Source organism: Homalodisca vitripennis, chromosome 4 (genome assembly GCF_021130785.1).
Source record: "Homalodisca vitripennis isolate AUS2020 chromosome 4, UT_GWSS_2.1, whole genome shotgun sequence".
In the NCBI taxonomy this organism is placed as follows: domain Eukaryota; kingdom Metazoa; phylum Arthropoda; class Insecta; order Hemiptera; family Cicadellidae; genus Homalodisca; species Homalodisca vitripennis.
In genome coordinates this window covers 73,193,719-73,219,938 of record NC_060210.1, presented here as the reverse complement: position 1 = coordinate 73,219,938, position 26,220 = coordinate 73,193,719, and the positions used below count along the sequence as shown (strand labels likewise).

The following is a 26,220-nucleotide window of genomic DNA, read 5'->3' as shown; positions in this document are numbered from 1 at the left end:
CAAGGTCTGGTTTCATTAAGTCAATTTTACACTTTGTTTTGCGATTATTTCCGTTTTTATTTCATCTTTAATTTGCAAGTGTTTAACTTCATCCTCTAAATATTTAATCTTGTTTTCAAGTTTGTACTCACCAAATTTACGAATGCTTGGTAAAACCACTTTTAAAACCCAATCTTGAAACATTTTTGCTATCTTCGTTTTTGATTTCAGTATTAAAGAATATATGCCCGGTTCATTAATGAAAATAGTGTTTTTTTGAAAGTTTGAAGGTAAGAACGATTCGTTCACCCCTTCTGAATCTATGTTTTCAAAGCTTATTTTATATTTTTCTTTAACATGATCTCTAATCGCTTTCATCGTATTTTTAAATTCCAATATTTCTGCAATATCTTTTGCTTTAAACCAAAATTCATTATAAGATACGTAAAGATACGTTTGTTTTCAAATACAAGTTGATTATTGAGTAGGTCTACAACTGACTCCATTTAAATAGAAAAAATTTAAACAGCAATTTTTATTTTGAGAATAAAGTCCAGATTCATTGATAAAAAAAGTGTCAGGATGAAGATTGTTAAGGGGCCATTCGAATAGCCCCTTGCTTTTTTAAGTAAAAATATTGAATTTTGTCATCATCATCAACATTTAATTTAATTGCGTTTTTTGTTTTTTCATAACCTAATATTTCACAAACATCTTTAGCCTTAAACCAGATTACATTGTTTTCGTCTACAATCGTTACAATGTCTTTATTATTGAATATAAGTTGGTTATTGAGTAGATCCACAACTGACTCCATTTAGGTAGAAATAAAATTTAAGTAGTAACTTACAATCTTAAGTAAATTGTTGTTTTACTCTCATTATTCAATAAATTTCCCTCAGAGTCTTGTATAGTTAGAACGATTTTTTGAATTCTTTTAATATTTTTTCTAATTGGAATATAATCGATTTCATTCGGTTTTTCACTGATCCATAAGCAACATTTGGGAAAAAGTGTATAAAATTTCAGATTCTTTGTGCAGATGTTCAGAATGATTTTCAAAACTAAGTTCAACGAGATTACAATGTACTTCAATTACATCAAACGGTCTAAATTTTGGCGTTTTATTTCCTAAATATACCTGATTTGGCTCAATAGTTTCTTGAACAAACCCTAATAAATCTACTATAATTGCTGAAAACATTATTCTTACTGGTGATTTTATTTGAATTTTATTAGAGAGATAATTTTTTTGCATTTCAAACTTGTTTTCGTCAAAATTTAAAGATTTATCTGGTTGTTTGAATGTTTTCAGATAATTTTTAAAGGAATTTTTTATTTGATCGAAGGTATAATATCCTTTGTTTAAACCATAATATTTTGTTATGTTTTTTTTCACTAAAACCTATACAATAAGGAGAACTTTCACTAATATTTATTACAAAATTATCAGAATAAAAACCTCTTAAACCGATAAAATAATTTGATCCTTCCTCTAAATGAATAGGATGTTCTAAGTTTAAAACTAATTTAGAGCTTTCTGAAGTCAACTTGAATAGTTTCATTTTTGTTATTTAAATGGAGAAATTTTTAAAGCATAAAGATCAGATAAAACTTCAAACGTTTGAAGAAAATAAGAAAGATCAACCAATCAGATTGTTAATTGTTGATTCAAGTGGATGTGGAAAAACAACTTTATTATTGAATTTTATCTACAATAGGTTGATTCCTTATTCCAATTTGTATGTTTTTAGTAAATCTTTAAAACAAGACGCATACAAAAAATGACAACAAAGATTCAAAAATATTCAGAAGAACTTAAGCAAAAAAATATCACATTTTTATAATGCTTCTGAGGATATAGTTCCGTTAAGAGAATGTAAACCCAATTCTTTAATCGTTTTTGATGATTGTATTTTAGAAAATCAAAACGTTATTAAGGAATATTCCCAATGCTTTTCAAAGGTTGATAAACAAGTTATAAGAAATAATTTGAATATGTTGTGTGTTTTTAAGCAAGATGATCACTATTCGAGAAAAATTTACAACAATTATGTGGGATCTGATATGAGTTTTAACCACTTTAATGAATTATGTGATAACATTTGGAAAGAAGACTATGGATTTTTAACTATTAATCTAACTTTGTAGCCTAAAAGTGGTAAATATCTGAATAAATTTTCTAATTTAAATGCTGCTCAGTGGTCTGACAAATCTACTTGATAAAATATTTGTTACAATTATTTTTACATTATCTTTACTTTTTATTTACATTATGAAAATAACTGAAAAACGGTAAATCTGTTCACGTTTTTACGTTCCACGTTCACGTTTTTACGTTCCACGTTCCACGTTTATGTTCACGTTTTTACGTTCACGTTTTTACGTTCCACGTTCCACGTTGACGTTTTACGTTCCACGTTTCAAAATTTTTCTAATTAAATGGTGAACGTAACTTCTGAAGAAGCGAAAAAACGATCAAATTGAAAAGAAATTAATCAAAGAATTTAAAGAACAGATTCGAATTGATGAAAAAGAACAAGAATTTATTCAAAAAATTAATCAACCTGTAACTTCTGCAATTAAAAATGTTGAAGGTAAAATTGAAAATGTTTTAAGCGATAATCAAAATTTGATGAATTTGATTCCAGTTGTACGACAATTTGCTGATATTTCGATTCCAGAATCTGAAGTAGAAGAGTTTGAATTGCCAAAATTACCATCTTCAACACCATTTAGACCTCGAATCATTGAAGACTCTACCATAGTTGAACCAATAAGTCCTGGAACAACGGATATAATAATTGGTGAAATTGGTAAAAAATTCCTTCCTAGAGTAAAAGGTGATAAATTTGGTTTGTATTGGGATAAAAAAAGAAAAGTTTTATGATTGGAAATTTACCCGTTAATTTTGTGCATAATGATATCATTATTAATGAAAAAACATAAAAAGAAACTCAAGGTTTATGGAGATTATTAACAGACCGTGATGTTCCAAAAGAAGATTTCTATTCTGAAGAAGATTTGAAAAATTATACTGAAATTTTATGGGAATCTGACTCAATTTACAAAAATAATGATCCATCTACTAAAAAACCTAAGTCAAGTAGAGGTAAAAAATATATGAATTTAATTAAAGGAATTTGGGAAAAACGAATCGAAGGATCAGGTGTAAGAAAATACAGTGATAATAAGATTGAATACAGATATATCGACGATTTGACAAAACTCGATGGAATTATTAATTATATTTTTTATGCTCAAGAAAAGGCTGGAAATAACAATTTTTTGAACGAAAAGAAAGCGATTAAAGATTTTATTTCGAACAAACTTGATGAAATGATTGAAAAACCTGATGGAATTAAATATTTAAAACGAATTTTGCCGGCAATAAGTTCATCTATGATTGAAGGTAGCGGACTTTTGAATGATTTTATCGAAAATTTACCTTTTGAATTACACGTACCAACTTATCAGTATCTGGGGCCTGGCACAAAACTCAAAAAAATACTAAAAAGAGGAGATCCTGGTGTGAATAAAATAGATCAAGCTGCAATGGAGCACGATATTTTTTATGCAAAACATAGAGACACAAATTCCAGACATATAGCAGATAAAATTTTGCAAGATAAAGCAATGAATAGATTTTTATCAAAAGATGCTAGTTTAGGGGAAAGATTTGTTGCACTTCCAACAGCTGGAGCAATGTTTTTGAAGAGAAAACTAGGAATGGGAATCGAAGAGAACTTGAAATTTTAACTATATAAATGGAGGTGAACGTAAATTTCAGCAAAAATCAGAAAGAAAAAATAAAATCCGCTTTTAAGAAAAAAATACCCGTTAGTATTCAATTTAAAATAGATCAACTAAAAAATGGTGAAGATAAGATATTTTTAACAAATAGACAATACAATAAACTCGAAAAACATAAGAAAAACAATAAAGGAACCAGAATAGAATTTTCTTATAATCAGTTGAAAGAACGTAAAAATGGTGGACTTTTGAAAGATTTATTAGATTTTGGAGAAAATATTCCAGTTGTTAAAAATGTTGTTCCTTATGTTCGTAAAGCTGCTCCAATCGTTCAAAAAGACGTGATTCCTATTGTTCGAAACATTTTAAATTGGTTAGATAAAGAGTTAGAAGATGTTACAGGATCTGGATTAGATGAAAAAACTTTGAATTACGTGAAATCAAACATTAAAAAAAATTTGAAATCAAACCTTTCGGGGAGTTGGAAGAAATCTGCAAAAATATTAAACATTTTAGAGGAATCTTCATGAGAGATACATTACCTGAAAAAGTTAAGAAATTTGAGTGTGGAATTGTGAATTTAGACTCGATAATGGGAAGTGGAACGCATTGGGTTTGTTATTATAAAAATGATAAGAATGCATGTTATTTTGATTCGTATGGAAGAATTGAGGACAAACCACCGAGAGAATTGATAAAATATTTGAAAAAATCAAACCTTTATTATAATGATTCTCAGATTCAAGATTATAAAGATCCCCCAATTTGTGGTCATTTATATGTTTTTGTTTTGAATGAACTGAGTGATGGTAAAGATTTTAAAGAAGTTATCAACAAATTATTACTTAATAAATATGGATTCACAAAATATTTTTGATGTATTTGGAACACAAATTAAAACAGAAAGTATTCAAAATGTAGATAATAGTTTGAATTTTGATATTTTGAGAAATGAGTTTGATAACAAGTTAGAAAATTTATTACAAAACCTTCCAGATTCAGATATGTTTGCTGTCAAGATTGAAGATTTTAAAGCAGAATATGATAACAAACTTGCAAATTAAAATTGTTCAAATGAAGTTGTTGATAAAATAAAAACATTGAAAAAAGAATTTGAAGATGGTGCAAAAAAATTATTTACCAATTTAATGTCTCATATCGAAAAACCTGATAAAATTACTGAAGCGATCAAAGTTGAAAAGAATTATGTTAGTTTGGCTAATAAAAAAAGAATTGTCGGTGTTCGACCTGGTATTGACAAACATGATGTTGTTGTTAAAGAACAAAATTTAAAACCTCTAAAATTATCAGAAAACATCGATATTGTTGATTTACATGATCCGAATGTTAAAAATGCCTTAGATTTTAAAGGAAAAAGACTTAGCAGCGTTAGTAAGGGAATTTATGCGTTTGATGTTATCGTAAAAGATCAATTCGAAGATCATATTAAAATGTTTAATGAACTAAAACAAAATTATGAGAATCATAAACAGCATGTTAAAGATTTTAAACAGAAGTCTATGAAAAGTTAGAAGCCAGAAACAAAAGGTCTATAGAAAATTGTGACGAAATTAATGAAAAAATTACAAAATTTCAACAGTCTTTTGATAAGTTCAGTTTAGATGCCACCAAAACCTTTGAAAATATTGCTCATAAATCTGTTCAATACAGTGATTCATATGCTGATAAATTTCAAAAATTAGAAAAACAAATGAATAAGTTCCATGAAGAACTTGATAAAGGAATTGATGAGGTTGGTATTTACGCAGGGCTTTATGCATGATAAATTTTCCCTAAATAAATGGCGCTCATATATTGTGTGAGGTGTAAGGCAAAAACTGCAACAAATGATATAAAATATTACGCAAATATCAATGGAGTTAAAAGAATTTCTGGAAAATGTGCTGAATGTAACGCTAAAAAGAGCCAATTTATAAAAACTTGATTTTGAAATTTTTTCTTAATAAATAGAGATGGCGGGACATTACAGTGCCTTCGATCTTTTATAATGCAACACGAAAGAGATTTGAAAAATGAACATTGGGATGATATTTCTCAAAAATATGAATTATCCGAAGATATGATGAGATTATACGTAAACAAATTGAATTGGTATAACATTGCTAAATATCAAACTTTATCATCAGAGTTCATTCAAGAAAATATACATTATCAATTAAAAGATCATATGTCTGTTCTTTGTCTCTATCAACACTTGAGTATAACGTTTTTGGATGAAAATAAAGATGCAGTTGATTGGAATAATATTATAGATAGTGGTTACTATCCTGTGCAGATTTTATTGAAATATGTGGCCGAAATTGCAAAATTTAAGGAAGAGAATCCTGAACATGACGAAGTAGATCATTAATAAATGACTAAAATTTATATCTTTTCCTATCGACTTTTACATGATGTTTAAAATTTTCGTAAAAAAATCTTGAAATTTTCTCTTATTAAATGGTGGACTACAGAAAGTATGCTAGTGATATTGAAAGGGCGGAGTTTAAAAATTTCTATCCAATTAGTAAACAACATTTGAATGAACCGAATAAAAGAACTGAGTTTAATATTGATTTTGGAGATAATTTTTGCTCGTCTAACTTCCAGTTTTATATTTCTGGAACTTTAACAAAACAAGATGGTCAAGCATATCTTGGAACTGATAATGTTAGATTAATCGATCATTTTATACAGTTTTTATTTTCTAAGATTGAAGTAAGAAAACACAATAAATTGATAGAAGAAGTCGAAAACTGTGGCCAATTAAGCACAATTAAAGGAACTATTTCGTATTCAAAAAGTGATGTTATTTCTCAAACTTCTAATGGCTTTGAATCAGATTTTAAATTTGGTGTTTTTGAAGCAGCTGGAAATTTATCTCATTTTGGATTAGGATTTTTTGAAAATGTTACTATTCCGATCTATAAAGGAGGATTTTATCTAAGTTTTATAAGAGCAGAAGACGATGATATGATTCTGAAGACTGCAACTGGAAATGTTATGCCTGTTGATGGAAAAATAACAATTACAGATTTTTTTATTAGAGTTCCAATGATTGATTATAAAACCACGAGTAAAATTAGGTTGATTGATGAAATTACAAAAAGTTAAAACATTATGTTTAATTTTCTAGATTGGCAATGTATTGAACAAAAAGATATTACTGGAACAACTTATCCGTTCGATATCACAAATATTTATAGAAATATTTTCAATCCCAAGTTCGTTATCATTGGTTTTCAAACAGATAGACAGAATAATCAAGAAAAAAATCCTTCAAAGTTTGATAGTTTGAATGTGAAAAATATCAGAGTAAAACTGAACGGTTCTTATTATCCAGATGAATTACAAAATTTAAACATTTCAGGAGGTCTTTTCAGAATCATGTATCAGATGTATCAAGATTTTAAGAAAGTTTACTGTAATAATAAGGAAATGTATTACAATCCTAAAGAATTTTTAGCGAATAGACCTATTTATGTCATTGATACAACAAAGAGTTTGACAAATATTTCTGGTTCAAAGAACGATATAATTATCAATATGGATTTTCAAAATGCTGTTACAAACGCAATTTGTTATGTGGTTGTGGTTTCTGAGAAATTTTTACCCTATGATGTGATTAAGAACGATATTAGAGAAATTCAGTAAAAATCGCATTATTTTCACTATTATTCATCAGATAATTTTAAAACTTTACAGAATTGTTAAAGACATTGATAAAAGTATTCATTTTAAATTGCATTAAAAAACTTTGAAAAATAGGGATGATATTAGGAAAAAACTATTTCAAGGTCATGGACCGGAAGTGATGATTTTAAAAAATATTTCAATATTTACTGAACGTATATACCAAATTTCATCAAAAAAGCTCCAATAGTTCTCGGGAACAAAAAAAATCCAAAGTCTAAGACCCGAATTACAGCTCCTAGCCATTAACTTGGTTGGACAGTAGCAGTGCAGGGCCAAGTCTCTAAACAATAGACACCGTAGAAGTTGAATGTGATGTGATTCCCCATAGCGTAAACACGCACACTAACAACACTACACCAAAGACACAATCATTCATTTTGTCTTTAACAATAATTGACGATGTTCATATTGTTCTCTTTCATTCCTTCTAAAACTTCAAAAATATACTCTTTCGCTGATGAAAAATCTCGATTTCTTCCGGAATAATCTTTGTAAACATAGACAAAATATCCTAAATAGTTGAATAATAAAATAAAATCATTTCTTTTTATCTCGGTAGTTGAAATATAAACATAAACATTTGCGCAGAAAAATTTATATCTCGGCAGACTTAGTTCCATAATCTCCATTTATAACAAAAAATCTTTCTATATAAATGAATGAAGAGTATAATGCCAACTGTTACAAATGTTATAATAGAGGAGAAATTATTGATAAAAGATATTTAGTTTGTAGAGATTGTAATTTAATTTTGTACGAAAGACCTACACCTAAAAAAAGAAAAAAACAAATTAACATATTTGAATAATCTGCTTCAAAAATTACAATATGGAGACAAGAAGCAAACACAATTTGTTACAGAATTTACAAAACAGAATAAAAATTTTTACTTATCTCTTAGAACCATTGAAAAAATTATTTTCCTTTTCAAAGAATACATTAGGTTTGTGGGTATCGATACACACGTTTATTATGAAAAGATATTACCTGTATTTTTTCATTATATGGATGTTGAATTTGTCTACGATTTTAAGCCAGAAATCCTCGATGATTTTATAGTACACTGGGAAAAGATAAATAATGAACCTCGTAAAAAGAATTTGGTTTTACTCACATTCTCCCCGACTTCTCGAGTGATTGTTAGCAAATTCCATCATTTCCGTTTATAAGTTTTAATTTATAGTTTATTCGTAGCAGATTTGACAACATTTCCAATAGATTGATTCTAAGGAGATTTTACATTAAAACTGCTCAAGAAAGTAGAAGCAAACAGCTATAGATTCGGTAATTTTTCATTCGTGAGTTACTGTTTGATTTTACAGATTCGTTTATTGTCCTTTAAACAGTATTTTCCATTGATTTACTGTTGGCTCCGAAAGTGTCCTAGAATCGGCACTTTCCTACCTACTCTTATCTCATATATGTATTTGATATTAAATAGGTAAAATTTGCTGATTGTGATTTTGATAGCTTAGTTACGCTGAGATAAGCTGGACCTATGTGCATGGTTCCAACGGTGAATCCAGTATGCAATTTAATAATATTCCGACATATTTTATAATTTTTTATTGCTTATTCGTATTATTGTTTATACAAAGCGAAATAAAAATTCATATGCGTAACACATATGACCAATATTTCTGTGATGTAACTGATTAAGAATATACATTTCAAGTACACATGCATAATACTTCATAAAAGTAAATGATTTAATATAAAAAACTGTAGTGTTACCTAGAAACTGCACGAAAATGACTATCGAATTAGATGTCTCGGCGTTGCGAACAAAGAGCTATGTAATAACCTTTTTGAATTTTTAAAGAATAAAGCCGCAAGAGAGCAGAACGCACTTTAAAACATAATTCCATTTGAGAAACTTGGATATTTTTAGTTTTCTGCGATACAAATTCTTCTCGCTTCACTGACGACTAGTTTTTATAATAAATTATTACTTTTTTATAATTGTTTCCACAAGGGTCTTATTTCCTAGAACTACAGAGGGAGTTGTTGTTTTGTTTATTGAAAACAAGTACCGGTACTGAAAATGGCAAGAATAAACACTTGTATTTGCAATTTTTAGTAATTTACAAATCGCTCAAAATACAAAACGCAAAGTTGGGCTTAAAACGAGGCCATAAAGAGTAGTAAAGGCCGTGTCAAGCCGCAGTTGGCAAAACTTATTTATTGCATTACCGAAGTTTTCCTTTGAAACTTATTGCAAAATTTTTTTTAAATTCGTTTGGATTCAATTTATAAATGTTTTTAATTTTTACTTTAAACTTAATAATTTTATATATGCAGATAATAAATATTTAATTGAAAAAAGTCACACCTCAGAAAGGATATGGAAGCATCAAACACTCTTTCAGTCCAGGTAGTTGTGTATGTATCACTCCCAACTGGCAGTCACGTGATAATCTGTAGTTCTCATGTAATTTTAAAATATGCCAAATTTGTACCCAACTGCGTTATATCAAGAGTATAAAAATTTCTTACCACAGAAATTAACTTCATTACCTGTTTTAAACTAATTTCCGTTAAACTGATTAACTTCTTAATTACTTTGAAGTTACCTGCCTGCAGGCTCTGTAAGAAGGGAGCTTGGTGGTTGTACATATAGGTAAACTCCACTCATGAATTAAAATCATCTGTAGTGATATTGAACTGATATAGATTGATGTTTTAAAGAATTAAAAACTATATTGACTAATACTTGAATTCAATTGGAGATTTAATAACTTAACTATCATTTAATTTTAGTTAAATTAAATGATACTAATTAGGGGGAATTGGGACTTTGTTCCCTGGAAACCAGAAGGAGTATCCAAGGGGTTATGTTTCTGCACAAACTTATCACTGGCGGCATTGTTTGTCCAGAGATCTTGAGAGGAGTTTTCTTTCGCTGTCCAATGGGTACGAGATCTTCAGAACTATTCGGCAGACGTCACGTTGGTTCGAACTATGAAGCCAATAGTACCCTCATACGTATCCAACGTCTTGGTAACATAGTATCTCCTCACGTGGACTTCTTCGCTGATAGTGTCACTGTGGTCAAGAAGAAAACTGTAAATGTCTTGGTATTATAGAAATTGCAAGCGTCATTTATGGTTATTGATTTTTGTTGAATTATATATTATTAGCGACATTTGTTATAGATATTATTATTGTTATTATTATTTATTATCAATATGTGTGTGTGTGTGTGTGTGTGTGTGTGTGTGTGTGTGTGTGTGTGTGTGTGTGTGTGTGTGTGTGTGTGTGTGTGTGTGTGTGTGTAGGCTATGTATATATGTAGATGCGCTGCTTTGATTCTTTGGAAATGTATTTATTATTCGTTTTCTATAACTTCAGATTTTTATATAAATTGTTATCCTTTCATAGATATTAATTCTGTTATCTTTTTTTTCTTCTAAATATTTTATTTTTCATTTGTTGTTGACTGGTAACTTACGGATGTTTGTTTTAATATCAATTAATTATGTGCTTGTTTGTAAGTAATACGTAGCTCCTAGTCATTCATTAGTTTATGCATGTTAGCCACCACTTGTAAATTTTTCATTGTATATTTTTTTGATGTATTGGGTTTCTCCCGTTGAAATAAATAAATAAATAAATAAATAAATAAATAAATTTTACAATGAAATGTAGAATAACTTCTAAATTTGACTACCATCAGTTCCATTAGTTAGATAAGGTCCAAACTGAGATGTTTTACTAAAATGGGTTCAAAGCATTTCTGGAAATCCTTTTAACTTTACAATTAACTGATTTTGGATGCAGTAAATTACTGAACTAGGAAGAATGGCATGGTTCCAACTAACAATATGTAGAACATCGATTTATGATGACAAGATGTAACTGACGAAAATCGCAGTTACCTTGAGGTTTTAGGGAGTATTTATATGTACTTGCTTGGATTAGAGAGAAAGCGGATATACTCGTATACAGGAAGCGAGATGAAGAGTCTGAAGTCCATATGCTGCAAGATATGAGATATCCACAGACAGCTTACTGACATTGGTAGACTGGACACCTATGGCAGTGGGAATAGATAGTACATAAGAAGCTGGGGGTTTCCTGCCTCAGTTACTTACACAATAAGGCTAAATCCGTATTTATCCACTGATAAATAATTTTTGAAACTTGTAATATATTACAATGGTTCGGGAGAACGATGATGCTAACTCCACCTCCCTTTACATATGATTGGATGTAGTAACAAGAGATGTAGACCAGGTATACGGACACAGTTGCACTGCATTTTTCTGTACATATACAGATAAACTAGCTGTACCTTAAATAATTGATTTCGGCATCAGCTTTAACTGGTTTATAGTGATTTATCTGTGTTTTGTCCTGATTATATGTGATTCATTAATAGTTATAACACTGAATTGATACACCAATCAATGTAAAAAAAGGTAGAGACTTCACTCACTTATCACTAACTCTTCAACTTCCAGATATCGCAGAAAGTTGAAATTCGGTAAAAGAATACATGTTCATGAAAATTAAACATTAACAGGGGTTTTAACTATTATTTTATACAAACTATATTTTTGTTGTTTAAAAAATTAACGTTCTCGTGAGAATTAACCACCATATGTGGTTGAAACTGACTCTTTCATCAAAAATTCCAGGGATTTTGTAGAGAAGTCAAAATCCCTAAAGTTGACTGAAACTGACAAACTGGTAAGTTTTGATGTCGAAAGTCTATTTACAAATGTACCAGTTCCAGAAACTCTCGGAATTATTAAATTACGTCTCAAAGAAGACCAAACATTAAAGGATAGAACTAAACTTCCCGTGCCAGTAATTATGGAACTGTTATAACTATGCACTCAATGCAATTATTTTGAGTTAGAGGGTAAAATTTACCGTCAAGATGAGGGGATGGCAATGGGTTCTCCACTGTCTCCTATTTTCGCCAATATCTTTATGGAGGAATTAGAGCGAAAAGCTTTGGCTTCAGCTCAGTTCAAACCGAAGATTTGGTGGAGGTATGTGGATGATACCTTTGTTATTTTTTCTCATGGAGACATTGAATTAAATAATTTTTTGAATCACATTAATAGTATTTCTCCTTCCATCCGCCTCACAATGGAAGTGGAAGTCCAAAGCAAGCTTCTTTTATTGGATTTGTGTGTGTTAAGAGATAGGGATGTTCTTAAGACAACTGTTTTTCGAAAGATAACACACACAGGAAAATATTTAAATTATCAATCCAACCATCAAAAATCTGTCAAAGAAGGAGTAGCCTACTCGTTGTTTGATAGAGCAAAGAGCTTATGCTTAGATAAAGATGGACTAAAAGAAGAATTTAAGAAAATTGAATCGGATCTAAGAAGCAATGGATACCCTCAATTAATAATAAATAAGTGCAAAAGAACCAGAAGAATCATTCCTGAGTCAGAAAAACAGAATTGTGATAAATTTACGTTTATGTCAATCCCTTATGTGCCGGGATTATCGGAGAAAATTAGAAGAGTAGGTAGAAAGTACAACATTAGAACCGCGTTTAAAACACACAACACTCTTAGACAAAGTCTCATAAAAACTAAACCAAAAAATGGCACACAGGATTCCAAAAACTGTGTTTACAGTGTAAAATGTAGTTGCAATAGGGAATACATAGGTGAGACAAAAAGACCACTAAACGTAAGGATAAAAGAGCACAAAGAAAACACGAGAAAAGGGTCTCACAGAAAAGTCAAAAATTGCACACCATTGTTGGTCCGAAGACCATCATATGAATTGGGATGAAGCCAACATAATACATCGGGAACCACATTTCTTCAAAAGGAAATTAATTGAGGCAACATACATTAAATTGGCAGACCAACCAATCAGTCAACCATCAGTCGAGATTAGGCCGCTTTGGTTGCCAATTCTAAAAAATGAACTAAAGAGAAAACCAAAAGTATCAAACGGATCAGATATTTGCAATAAACCAATGCGGGGTCACAATATGGTTTTAAGAAGTTCATCTCGCATGAACCAATAATAACGAAAGGGCCCCATTCCTGTCCACCTTCCCTTTTATTTCCGCCATCTTGTTTTAGCCAGCCGTGACGATCACCATTGGCTAGACCCTCTGGTCAGTCGTAGGTGGTTAGTAGACGAGTGAAGACGTATTGTGACCTGTATTCCGTAGTTCAGTTTTAATGATTAGTGTTTTGTATAGTTTTTTATTAAGTGCATGTTTATAGAGTTAGTGAATATGACAAACAACATGTAGGTTGTGATTCCTGACTAAGGCGTGCCACAACGCTTTGATAAGATTTGTTTATTTTAACATAGTTTGTAATTATGTATTAGGTTAGTTCTTTACCTGAAGAAAAGATCAGATTGCAGATCTCGAAACGTAGTGTTATTGATTTCTTGTTTCAGTGAACGATGGCAAATGTCCGGAAAAATCCTGTTTCCTTCACAATCCTTCCATCGTCAAAAATAACCTTCAAACAAAGAACCATATGTTAATTCTTTGTCTGGGCTATAAGGCAACCTGAACTATGCCGCGGGAAATATCTCAGACCGGAAGTAGATTACAAGGCAAACTCTTCGAATAGATATATTTCTGAGAACTAACTACACATGTATTTTTTATTGGAGTTAGGCTAGCTAAACTCAACTCTGCTATCCCAATTATAACTTATTCGAAATATAAGTGCTCCTACTGTATAAAACCTGAATTAGAGCCAGTTGCAATTTCGTTTAACCTCTGATATTCTTAACTACGAACACTTCAATCGTATGTTTATTGTATATGCCTCTCCGTTAAAATAATATTATAGATCTCTATCATTTACATAGTGCTTTCACTAAAAACCCAACGGACCTTTAAAAAATTGCGTGCAAAACAGTGGATACCAGCCAATATAAACTCCTAAGTTCCACATTTGTGATTTCATTGGTATCAGGCGTGTAGTAAACTACTTGTCGGACCTACGAGGAGATACTAGTACTATCCAATCGAAGAACATTAGCTCAAGTGCAGTATCCTGTAAACATCCATCTGTAACAACATCTTGTGCTTAGAAAAAACGTAAATAACCTGTATCCGCAAAATCGCCTGGCAATGTAATGTCAACACGTTTGGTACACCATGTGATGTCAAGAGATGAATAAACAAACGACTGAGAAAACAGAATCTATTTAAACTCTGTCAAGTATAATCTCTATATAAAACATAAAGGTTATACAAATTGCAAATATATCAAGAGAATAGGTCATTAGGAAAAATAATCTTGGTTTTTTATGAAGCACTCTCAGCAATAAAATCTTATAATTCTAGATTAAGTTCTTTCATTATGGAGCCTTAATAAAATCCATTACTTCAAATCAGGGATTTTAAAACGTTATCTTTTTCAACCGCATAATTTAAAACCAAATTTGTTTCTCGATGATAGCTTATCAATTTGTTGTACTTAAGGATAAAAGCTTTTTAATAGCTTTATTTAAATGTAATTTATCGATTAATTTAGACTGAGGTTTACGAAAATTGCATTTCCGATTATAAGTAATACCTGAAAACTCAAATGAAATCTAGTCTCGGTGTGAAATTATACATAATAAAATTCAGAGAACTGAGAACTAATATTTAATACTGTTATTTGAATAGAAAACAAACATTGTGCACTGACCAAACCGGCTACACATTGTATGGTGGCTTATTCCTTAATGTTACCCCATCTGTTAAACTTTTTCTAACAAAACTCATCATACGTTCCTAATAATTGTAATAATTTCAATGTTCAAAAATTTCATTGCTGTGATGTAAAATCTTTAATTTGTCAATTTACTGAGAAACTATGCGTCTAAAACAAAACATATTATCAAAACATTGCTACTTGTAGTTTCTCATTTGAATATTCATATATCTCTATTTCTGTCCTTTTAAGCATAAGTACACATTCTCTGATACAACTAAAGGCAGTGATCTAAGACTTGGATGTCAAACGTGATCTAAACACTTTTTTTGGTTGTTAAAATTATCTTCATTGTAAATAATTGTACAGCATTAACATTATTTTAAACTCTTAATGAAATGAGGCTTAAAATTAAATGTACAATGTGATAAAACAATTTGAATTTGAAGTTATTTATTGAAATAATACACATCATATGAGTGTCAAATTGAGGGTTATAACTCTTTGAATACAATTATAAATAGAAAAAGCGGAAATTTTTATACATGCCTGCTGATATTATTCAATTAATTTTATATGACCTTAATAATCCTTATTGAACCTTAAATTTTGTTTAATGCTGTTTAAAATTTTTAGACTTATATATTAATTAGATAGACAAATAAAATAAACATTAATAGTGACTAATTTATTATATAAAAAATATATATTTATTATTCATATTTCATTCATATTAATTTATTACATGAAAAATAAAACACGATAAAAATAATAAAAACTTATCGATACTGGTCGATTTTTTGTCTGTTATCTACTGTATACAGTTTTACTGTATAATACGAGTTTACTACTCTAAAATTACAAATTGGATGAAAATGCTTGAAAATGTGCATGTGCTACAAGTTTTCAGACTTACTTTTATTAAATATAGGGTGGCTATAAATTATTGTACACATTTTAAGATTGAATAAATAAATAACCAATCAACTTAAAAACATGGAAATTGTTTTATTAAATAGAAAATTTAAAACAGTTTTATTACCAATGAAGGACAAAAAGATTACTGTTACTCATACTTTTACAAGGAAACTAAACTAATTCCACGTGCTCTCCGAGGTTTGCACGCAAAGTTTGTAGTCTAAATTCAACCTCACACCATGTGTTTCTGAGCATTGCTGGAGTTATGCTTCCAATAACCTCTCGAACTCTATTCTTGAGTTCCTCAATATCTTGAACTTTTTTGGCGAAGACTCTGTCCTTGACATAGCCCCACAAAAAAAGTCTAAGGGTGTAATGTCTGGGGAACGTGGAGGCCAAGGAATTGGACCATCCCGTCCAATCCAACGACCAGGAAACGTGTCATTTAGGTAGTCACGTACTATCTTACCCCAGTGTGGAGGGGCACCATCTTGCTGCCAGTAAACATTTGGTTGTCTATGCTCAATTTGCGGTATTGCAAAAAGTTCAAGCATGTCGAGGTGTACCTCTTTAGTGACTGTCGGTTCTGCGAAGAAAAAGGGTACTATCACTTCATCTATAGCCGATGCACACCAAACGTTTATTTTAGGGCTGTCTTTTTCTTGTTCTCGAACATTATGAGGATTTTCAGTACCCCAAACCCTACAATTGTGTCTATTCACCTTACCAGAAACATGAAAGGTTGCTTTATCAGAAACAATTACTTTTTCAAGAAATTGCTTTCTCCAATGTTTATTGTTTGTTCTTTGAGGTCAAGTAATCTAACAGCAAAATCGTAGCTTCGAGGTTTATCGTTAGGTTTCAGTTCATGTAATAACTGAATTTTGTATGGATGGAGCTTAAGGTGTTTGTGCAAAATTTTTAAGACTGTTGATCGAGGTAATCCTAATTCCAAACTTGCACGCCGAGTAGACTTACCAGGGCTCCTCGTAAACAATTCTCTTACTTGATCAACAATAGCTTCAGAAACTGGAGGTCTACCAGCACCTTTTCTATGTTGGACACTTCCCGTCTGTTCAAACTGCCTATACCAGCGTTTTATAGAATTGTTACTCGGAGGATTGCGGCGATACTCTAAACGAAACCTTCTTTGAACAGTTATTACAGATCTGCTTTCATGAAACCAAAGAACACACCTTGCTTTTCCTTGCACACTAGCCATTTTGATACTGAGGTTAGTTTAAGTCAACTGTAATTAACAGCTGGTGTGGAAAGATCCATTGTTGACCAGCTGACTATGTCACAACACAAGTCATTAAGAAGAATCATACCTTACACCCACAGTTTAAGTGACATTTTTACTTTCTTTTTATAACTACTTTTTATAATTATTGTAATGTGTACAATTATTAATTTTCAGTCAGTATATAAAACTGTTTTAAATTTACAATTTAATAAAACAATTCCCATGTTTTTAATTTGATTTGTTATTTATTTATTCAATCTTAAAATGTGTACAATAATTTATAACCACCCTGTATAATTACAATTTTTAAACAATAAAGTAGTGAATTATTACATTTATTCTTTTAAAACAAATATGATAATGTTTTTAGTCAATAAGATGGTATTAATCTATCGTCAATAGTATTTGAAATAGTTGTAACTAACTGAACTATAATGTAAAATAAACGTTAAAAGAAGTCTTAATTTCACTGTTTAAGCATGTCTACTGTTTATCAGCATTTGTAATTTATATCGTTTTTAGTTATTTATAACTGAAGGTAAAGACTATATTAATTAGAGTTGTTTTACTTCTATGAACTTCCATAATATTTATAAGTCTTTTTTCTAGTTTTAAATATTTTAAACGGTTGAAACTTGCTGAATATATTTTATACTGTGCATTAACAGTAAAATACTCAGTTATATACTTACGCAATTATAACATTAAATTACACATTACTCTATTTCAAATATATTTATAATGATATAAATTGTATATTTATAACCCGTGGAAATATAGTTTTTAATGAATTCATCAATTTCTTCTTTGTTTACTTAGATAACATAATAAAGTGCAATAATAATTAACTTTATCAATCACTTGAGTATTCATAGCTATGGTTGTTTGTCGATAACCGTGAAGAAAATAAACTTTGAGGGAAAACTTCATCGTAATTTATAGTTACGACGAAAGGGGAGAGCTGTTTGTTTACTTGAAGGAGAAACTTTTGACTAATTGATTCAAGCAAGAATCCCGTCCTTTTAAAACGCCTTCACAACAGTAAGAAAATTAAGTTTTGTGTTCCTTCGTTAAAATAGCAAGGTCCCTCAGTAAAAATTGTACGTTGAGATGTGATATTATTTTAATAACCATAAAATATATATATATTTTAAAAACTTTTAAGTATTTCAGATTTGTAGCGCATCTTAAACAATGAGGTGCCAACAATGTTGAAAATAAGATGATTGTATATTTCTTATTGCACTATACATATTTCTAAATTAATTTAAGGGGAGTCGGGTGTCCCTATCCTTACAATTTTAAATTGACTGTCTTTGATGTACCTTTTTGAAATAAGTACAAATACCATAATTCTAACTTTTATTTTAAATGAAAGCCTACTTCTTTCTCTATCATTTACATGGATGGTTTACTGTTTAAGTTAATATTGGTATTTTTATGATTTTATTTTTAAATTAACTTTTTAATCTTATGTAAATTATTTTTTAATTCTCAAAAAAATAAAATAAAATAGTTGCAAAAATATTCTCCATTCAAATTAAAGAGGACAATGAGCTAAACAAAATTAAACAAAAATCATTCAGATATCTCATGTGGTTCCTGAGAAAAGGTACATTAAAGCTGAAAAACTTCCTCAAAACGCAGAAAACGCGTAGGGCTAGAAATACGAGGTTCACAATTAGGTATGCTGGGCCTACGATTAACTTCACAAGTAGAGTTGTTTATACTGTCCTCCACTTCTTCTAGTGTAACTACATGTCATTTTGGTGTACCAATAAACACCCTTTTACGCTCCTTGAATACTTTACCGACTGCTCTAGGCGTTTTTGTTGAGCGAAACTTGTTGAGCAAGCGCAACTTCAAAAATGTATAACTAAAAAAGTAATGGTGTATTTTACTGAATGAAGTTTTCAGTAAAATACACAGTAATAATTCAGGAATATAAAAAAATAATCTGGAAAATGATTTTTTTTTTAATTTTTAGTCACCTGACATCCCTTAAACAAATATCTAATTTTTATTGATCTCGCGAATCTGTTAGGTACCACATTTTTGCTCAATGTTAGCTATTTATGTTATATGATTAATATATATATGTATATATATATATATATATATAAATATATATATATATAATATATATATATATATATATATATATATATATATATAGTTATGTGAGAGAGTCATTATGAGATATAAATTTGAAATCATATTCTCTATGTTACCTATTTCTTAATAACACTGTAAAATGCGAGTTCTAAATACAAATATCTGAGTTGCAAATACAAAAATAATGTTAAATCGATTTCATGAAGGACGTAAAAGGACGAAAAAATGAAGGTGTATATTTTTCTATCAGAATTATAATTAGCAACACAGAACAAAACTGAGTAACATACGTTGATGACTAAACGCTAGAAATTGAATTGCTAGTTCGTTATAGGCAATAGTTGTCGATGTTTGACTTATTTTACTAAGTTGTTTTATGTATAACTACAAAACTAAAAAATTAATGTAAGTCTTAAAATGTTGCATATTCGTGTCGTGCTCTGATATGAGTGCAACAGTCCTGCAGGTTTGCGTAAGTATGATCTGACCTTGAAATAAAGTGTTTACTCTTTGGTAAAGAATTATTCCTGACCATGATAAGACTCAATCTACAAATCCTTCCTTCAACGCCCCTCTCTACTTGTTTTAATTCAGAGACGTACAGATTTTAATATGAAAATAAAAATTTATTCGTTAGTGTTTTTTTAGTCATTAATGTTCATGAATTGTAAATAATTTATAATTTTATAATGTCGGGTAGTCGTCCTGTTATTCTGTTTAACTTATTACTAAGTCGAATGATATCCCTGATAGCTAAGTTAACATCTCAGATTCCAGGGATAAGGGTTCGACTCCTGGTATGGACCCTCTAATAAATCTGAGCCTGGCTTTAAAGTTACATAATAAATAGTTATGCGATATACACCTTCCTCACATAATGAAGTATATTATATTAAATCTAGTTAGCGATGAACACAATTGCAACTATCACTAGTAAATACTGGTAGTAATTAGATATGCCGGATAAACCGAATGACGTTAGTGAAGTGACTTAAATGGAATTATCTCACAGTTACTTTGATTTATGCAGGCAAGAAAATCCCTAGAGGACAAGTTACAGCCCTGTACAGATAGATCGCTTTTCTTTGCTCCAAAAGAACAAAGAATTTCCCGGAGGTTGTAAATTATACAAACATTAAGATTCTTTACAAACATTTTAGTTTTTAGATATATTTCAAGCGCTATTAAAATAATATTTCTCTATAAGCACACTGAATTGCTGCTACACTGTTTAGATGTTCACTGATTATAAATACATTTTCAAATTCGGTACATTATTTAGATGGAACAATATTTCAAAATTTAATCTTATTACAACTATAAACGTGACGGAGGTTACTGAGGGGGGGCGGGTGGGCTAATGTCCCAACAGCGTACCGGGAGATTACAGAGCTGTCCTACAGATTGCAGGATTACCGCCCTGAAAACTTAATCCTTCCCAGAGGCCACCACTTCACCCTACACCAACGTCATTTTCCCAACTGACCTTTGGGCCTTTTCCATAAACAAGCATCTACCTCATAAAGATGAAAAATAATATTTCTCATTGTATAATAAAATCTTAATAGGATACAAAATAAAATTTATGTTTTTAGTGACACAACTAATTACTTAGTGTTAGTTGCGGTGCAAAAAATACTAATGTACTACATCTCTTGAATATTAAAAGATTTGTCCGCTGCGGAACCAGGGATAAGCAAACCTGTTCAGATGCGTTTTGCTTAATGTTAGTTTTTTATGTTAAATGATTGATATATGCAATGAAGTCATTGTTTTCTGGTAGTATATTTTCTTCTTCTCCATTGAAACAATTGTTTGAAAAATTACACGGATATTTATTATTTACTGATATATACAATCTTAGATATATGAAATAAATTTATGACCAAAGACTGGACTTTTTAAAACTTGCTAGGTATTTCAGATTTGTAGCGCATCTTAAACAATGAGTTGCCAACAATGTTGAAAATCGGATGATTGTATATTTATTATTGTACTATACACATTTCTAAATTAATTTAAACAAATAAAGAAAATAACTAATTTTTATTGATCTCGCGAATCTGTTAGGTACCACATTTTTGCTTAATGTTAGCTATTTATGTTATATGATTAATATATGCAATTCTGAAATCAATGGTTTTTGGCATTATATTTAAAAAATGTTCAATTTATTATAAAGTTGCATGGGTATTTTAATATTGTCTGCTTTTACATGTAAAACCACAGATATATAAAATATACACCATTGGTTATGACTAAAAACTGGACTTTTGCTATGCAATTCCGGTTTAAGCTCATATTAAATATTAAAGTAGAAAATATTTCGATAGTCAGATAACTGTAATTCTCTGCACTATATACATTTTTAAATAGATTAGAAATACATTTAAAAATGAAGAAAACATCTTTACGAAACTAATTATTATGAAAATGAGAGCAAACTTTCGGCGACCCTTTTAACATGAGCAGCTTGGATCCTATCAAGCGGAATATCAGATGAAAGGCTTCAAATTATGTGTACAAAGAGCTTTCACATTTTTATCAAAGCTTTAACAGTTGCGAGTTTTTTTGCGTTAGCTAGGCGAGGTATTCGCTAAAACGATGGAGTATGGTGGATCCTTTGAGTTGACTACGGTAACATGCAAATGTAGGAAAGTCATACATAGATGATGAGTCGGTCAAGAACCGGACTGATTGACACATTGGAGGCAAGCTTAGTGTTACACATAAACATCCGAGTTCTTGTAATCTTGAATATAAAATCTTGGTATATATCATTATAAGAAAGGTTGAGCTTATTTATAAAAAAAGTAGCAAAAAAATAGAAAGTAATAAGTATTTATAAAAGAGTTTATATGAGTAAAATGAGTAGTTCAGTTGTCGTTACAAATTCCTGAGAAACCATGACCATCATTATAGTTTATTTGTATTCTCAGTTACAATTGAACATTCAGACAAGTATTTGTGTTCTTACAGTCCATCCAGTGACGTGAGATTGTGAAAGTAATATTCAGAGATGCATACACATTTTCGTCCTCCAAAAGTGGAATTTTTTTTGGGTTTCCATGTAGACGTGATACATTGGTTGTATTAGGCATGGATATCACATATACGAGTCCGGGAGATAAGAACTAATTTGCATTGTACAAGCATACAATATTTTTTCTTCAAATTGTCAAAGGAATTTCACCTAAGGAAGGAATGCGTTGTCAGCTCAATAGGTTCGAATAGGAGGGAATAAACAGGGTTAAAATACGGACCTAACGTTGGTTTTAAGTGTGTAAAGCTAAGAGAACAGATAGGAGATAATATTATCCTTTGAACTTTTTAACCCAGCCCATGTCGTCCTTCAACATAATTAACGCGGCTGATGTTGTATAGATATGTTTGATAGGATATATAATATAGATTTGTTTATAGGACAAATTCTTCAATAGATAAAACACTCGTCGTGTGGTTATACAATGCAAATTAGCCCTCAGCTTCTGGAGCATAATACCATTTAATCAGAAACTGACAAGTACACGACTCAATATGCTACTGACTCAAAAAATTGAAAATTAGTATTAGTGACTTCCTAAAGTCAAATACTATAAAAGGGGTGACAGAGCCCCACATGCAACAATTCTCTGTAGTACATTTAGGGTCTCGCTCTTCGGGTCTCTTCCACTGTACAATATTGTACTGAGTAAACATCACAGGTGAATCAGACAGTTTATCTCACTTTTTCAACATCCCGTGGTGACAGACTGCAGAGAAATTCCAAGGATATTGAAAAATCCCGACATCCAGAGGAACAAGTAAGCAGACCTCCCCAGGGACGGGTTGCGGAGATTGTGGAGGTCGTAGAGATGCTGAATACATCAGCACTCTAATCTGGTTCGATGAGACAGTCCTAGACATGCATGGTGGGAGGAGAGGGTGAGACTGATCAATATTATAGCCTTCAGTTTGGGATGCAGTCGGTTAGGACGTACATTTATTGTTACTGAAATATAAATACCTAATCTTGTAATTTTTAAAATTTTTTGAGACAAACAGAAATATGTTACAAATAGGAGAAAAACTTTTCATATTGGTGCCTCGTGAAGCTACTGTTCCCAAAGCACCCACGACGAGAAAATCAATATTATTTAAACTTGAATCATATTGTGTCCACACTTTGAAATACTAGCTGTTACAAGTTAATACAAATATCCCGAGTAAGGTGACGTTAAAAAATTATAATATTTTGTACACTATCTTAAAAACTACATGGTTAATAAAAGTCACTGTTTCACAAAGACGGCAAAAATATAATTTATTACAAAAGTGTTATTTTTCAATTTATAGAATAGAAGAGAAAGAATCTTCGCTATAACAATATTATGTACAAATTCTAATGATAACATTCAGTAGCAACAGGAATCGGGAGGCGTACAAAATATAAAACAGTTCCTAATTTTATTTTTACATTGATAAATAGGCAAACAGGAATATGGAAGCTAGTCGGAAACAGTTGCCTGCATTTCAAATCTACAACATTTAACACTTTTGGGTAACAATTAGGCTACTAGTCATCGTTTACAAGAAGAGACAATTCAGAATCTTAACGTTCCTTGAATCTTAACTGTCAAAAAAGTGTCTGTATAATATTAGATTGAGTAGTAGCATTTCATATTAGTTTGTTCTAAAAAAATCATATTTTAGTGCCAAGAATTATCTATTAGTTCAAATACAGTTATGTTTATATAATTTGGAAGAGAGAATAGATACCAAAGATTGTAAATTGCACCACAGAACATTGGAGCTAAATGGAATATTACAAGTGTAAGAATGAAGATAAATATGCCATGGTGGAAGAATTCCTAGTATGTTATATTAGTATACATACTAGTCAGAATACAGGATTTGTAAGATGAAACGTTGGGTAAAGAAATCTTGAAACTTAAAGAAATATATACACCGTTCTCCAGCTGCATTTGTTTTGTGTAAATAGTTAATTAGTTTATAATTAGTTAGTTAATTTGTGTAATGTAATCAAAATCTTTTTAGCAGTTTTATAATTTGAATTAAAATATGGATTTATGTTGAAGCGAAATAACAACATACATAACCGTGTATTAAGAAACAACAAGCAAGGTAAGTTTCTGCTCATTTGATCCATTGATTTCATTACGGTCACTTTCCAATTGTGCAGATCTTGTGCATACATTAAAATTTAAAACGAAATGTGTAGGGATGTAACAAAAACTTATCAGTGTAATGTAAGAGGGAGAACGTAAATCATTTAAAAATGTAAAAGTATGAACAAAAGGCAAACAATAGCAATTTACGTAATAAAAACAAAGCAAACCTTATCCTTGGCTTGGAATAATTATTTCGTGTTTTGTAAAATTCACTACACTATAAATCATAGTAATAATCATGTTTAAACGGGTTAATAAATTTTAAAAGATGTTTTAAACTGCACCTAATTAGCTAGCACGTAATATGTGACTTGCAAAATCTGAAATTATTTTTATAAAGAGGTTATAATATAAAAAATATTGGAAGACGGAATTGAGAAACGATGAAGGATTATATTATAAATGATATTTGACTTTTTGGCCATAAAGGTGAAAGTAATTTAATCTAATGAAAGCTAATTTAATCTAATGAAAGCTAAAGTGATTATTTCACTAACATTTTTCTGAGGAATACATTTAAAATTTACTGTAAGTAAAGTAAATACACTGAAATAAGTATCTAATTTTCATTTAAATTAAACAATCCTTGCATTCATACAGTCCTGAATTTCAAGAGTTAGGATTCAAGGAAATTATAATACACTCAGGAGGGGAGAGCTTTTTATTTTTTTCCAATATTTCAGAAAAAGCTGTAAATCTCGAGTTCTAAAGTGTTACTCATTACCACGTAATTGGCATTTTAAATGGTAATTTGTTTAGATAATTTACATGGTTCATACTGAATTACACTGCTGTAGACTTAAAAAATGATAGTTTTTGTTTCAAAAACAGGTATTTTTTTAGTTAAGATTGGGGGTTTGTTAAATCTATTATTAGTTTTAATTATACAAAAATGTTTAAAACTTAAAAAACATTTAGTTCTAATAGTGTTAACCATTTAAAGGTTGCACTATTTAATATTTAATTTTAATCGACGCATTAGCGATTTTTGACCCCCAAAAAGTTCAGTGTTACTGAAAATATTTTACAAACTTTTTTCTGAATGGGATGCCTTGAAACGTCATATGCTTTTATTAATAGTATATACATTAACGTTACATCGGAATTTATTAGTAATAGTTTAAATAATAGTAATCCGTTTATTCAATATTTTATATAAAACTATTTTTTATATTTAAATACATTATTATATAATGTTAAATGAACCACGGTAAAGAAATATATTTTTTATTTTAATACGATAGAATGTACACAGTAGTTTTAAGTCCTCATAAAAATATATGTACCTTACAGGTTTATTACATTTTATACAAAATTGTTACTTGTTACAGAGGAAAATATAGTTACCACATGGAGTTAACCTATGTACAGTGTTACAGACAGACATGGTTGGAAGGCCTTTGGCTTACAACTAAACTTAACAAAAATATTTGAAAGCGATTTATTCTAGGTTCCAGGTTTGACCGTGGAACTTGCCATACATAGTAATAATAATATCGATCATAAAGCTAATATTGTAAACTTATAATAAAGTACAAAAATAGTCTCTGAGAGTCGCTTTGGTTTGATCACTCTGGACGTCATCACAGTCTATTTGGCTTGGTTGGGGTCGAACCGAGCGAGTATCTTCTCATATCTCTCCCTGCGTCTGCAAACATTACAACTACAACAGTTAGTGTTATAATATAGGAAA

The 26,220-nt window shown here is 30.2% G+C and overlaps 1 protein-coding gene across 1 annotated transcript in view; it reads right to left on the bottom strand.

The window, feature by feature from the left end:
• Positions 1-23,633: 23,633 nt before the first annotated feature.
• LOC124359537 (adenylate cyclase type 6) overlaps positions 23,634-26,220 on the bottom strand; it is a 164,019-nt gene continuing 161,432 nt past the window's right edge. The window contains exon 27 of the mRNA XM_046812351.1: positions 23,634-26,175. The gene's annotated coding sequence lies outside the window, so the exon portion shown is untranslated. The remainder of the gene's footprint in view (positions 26,176-26,220) is intronic.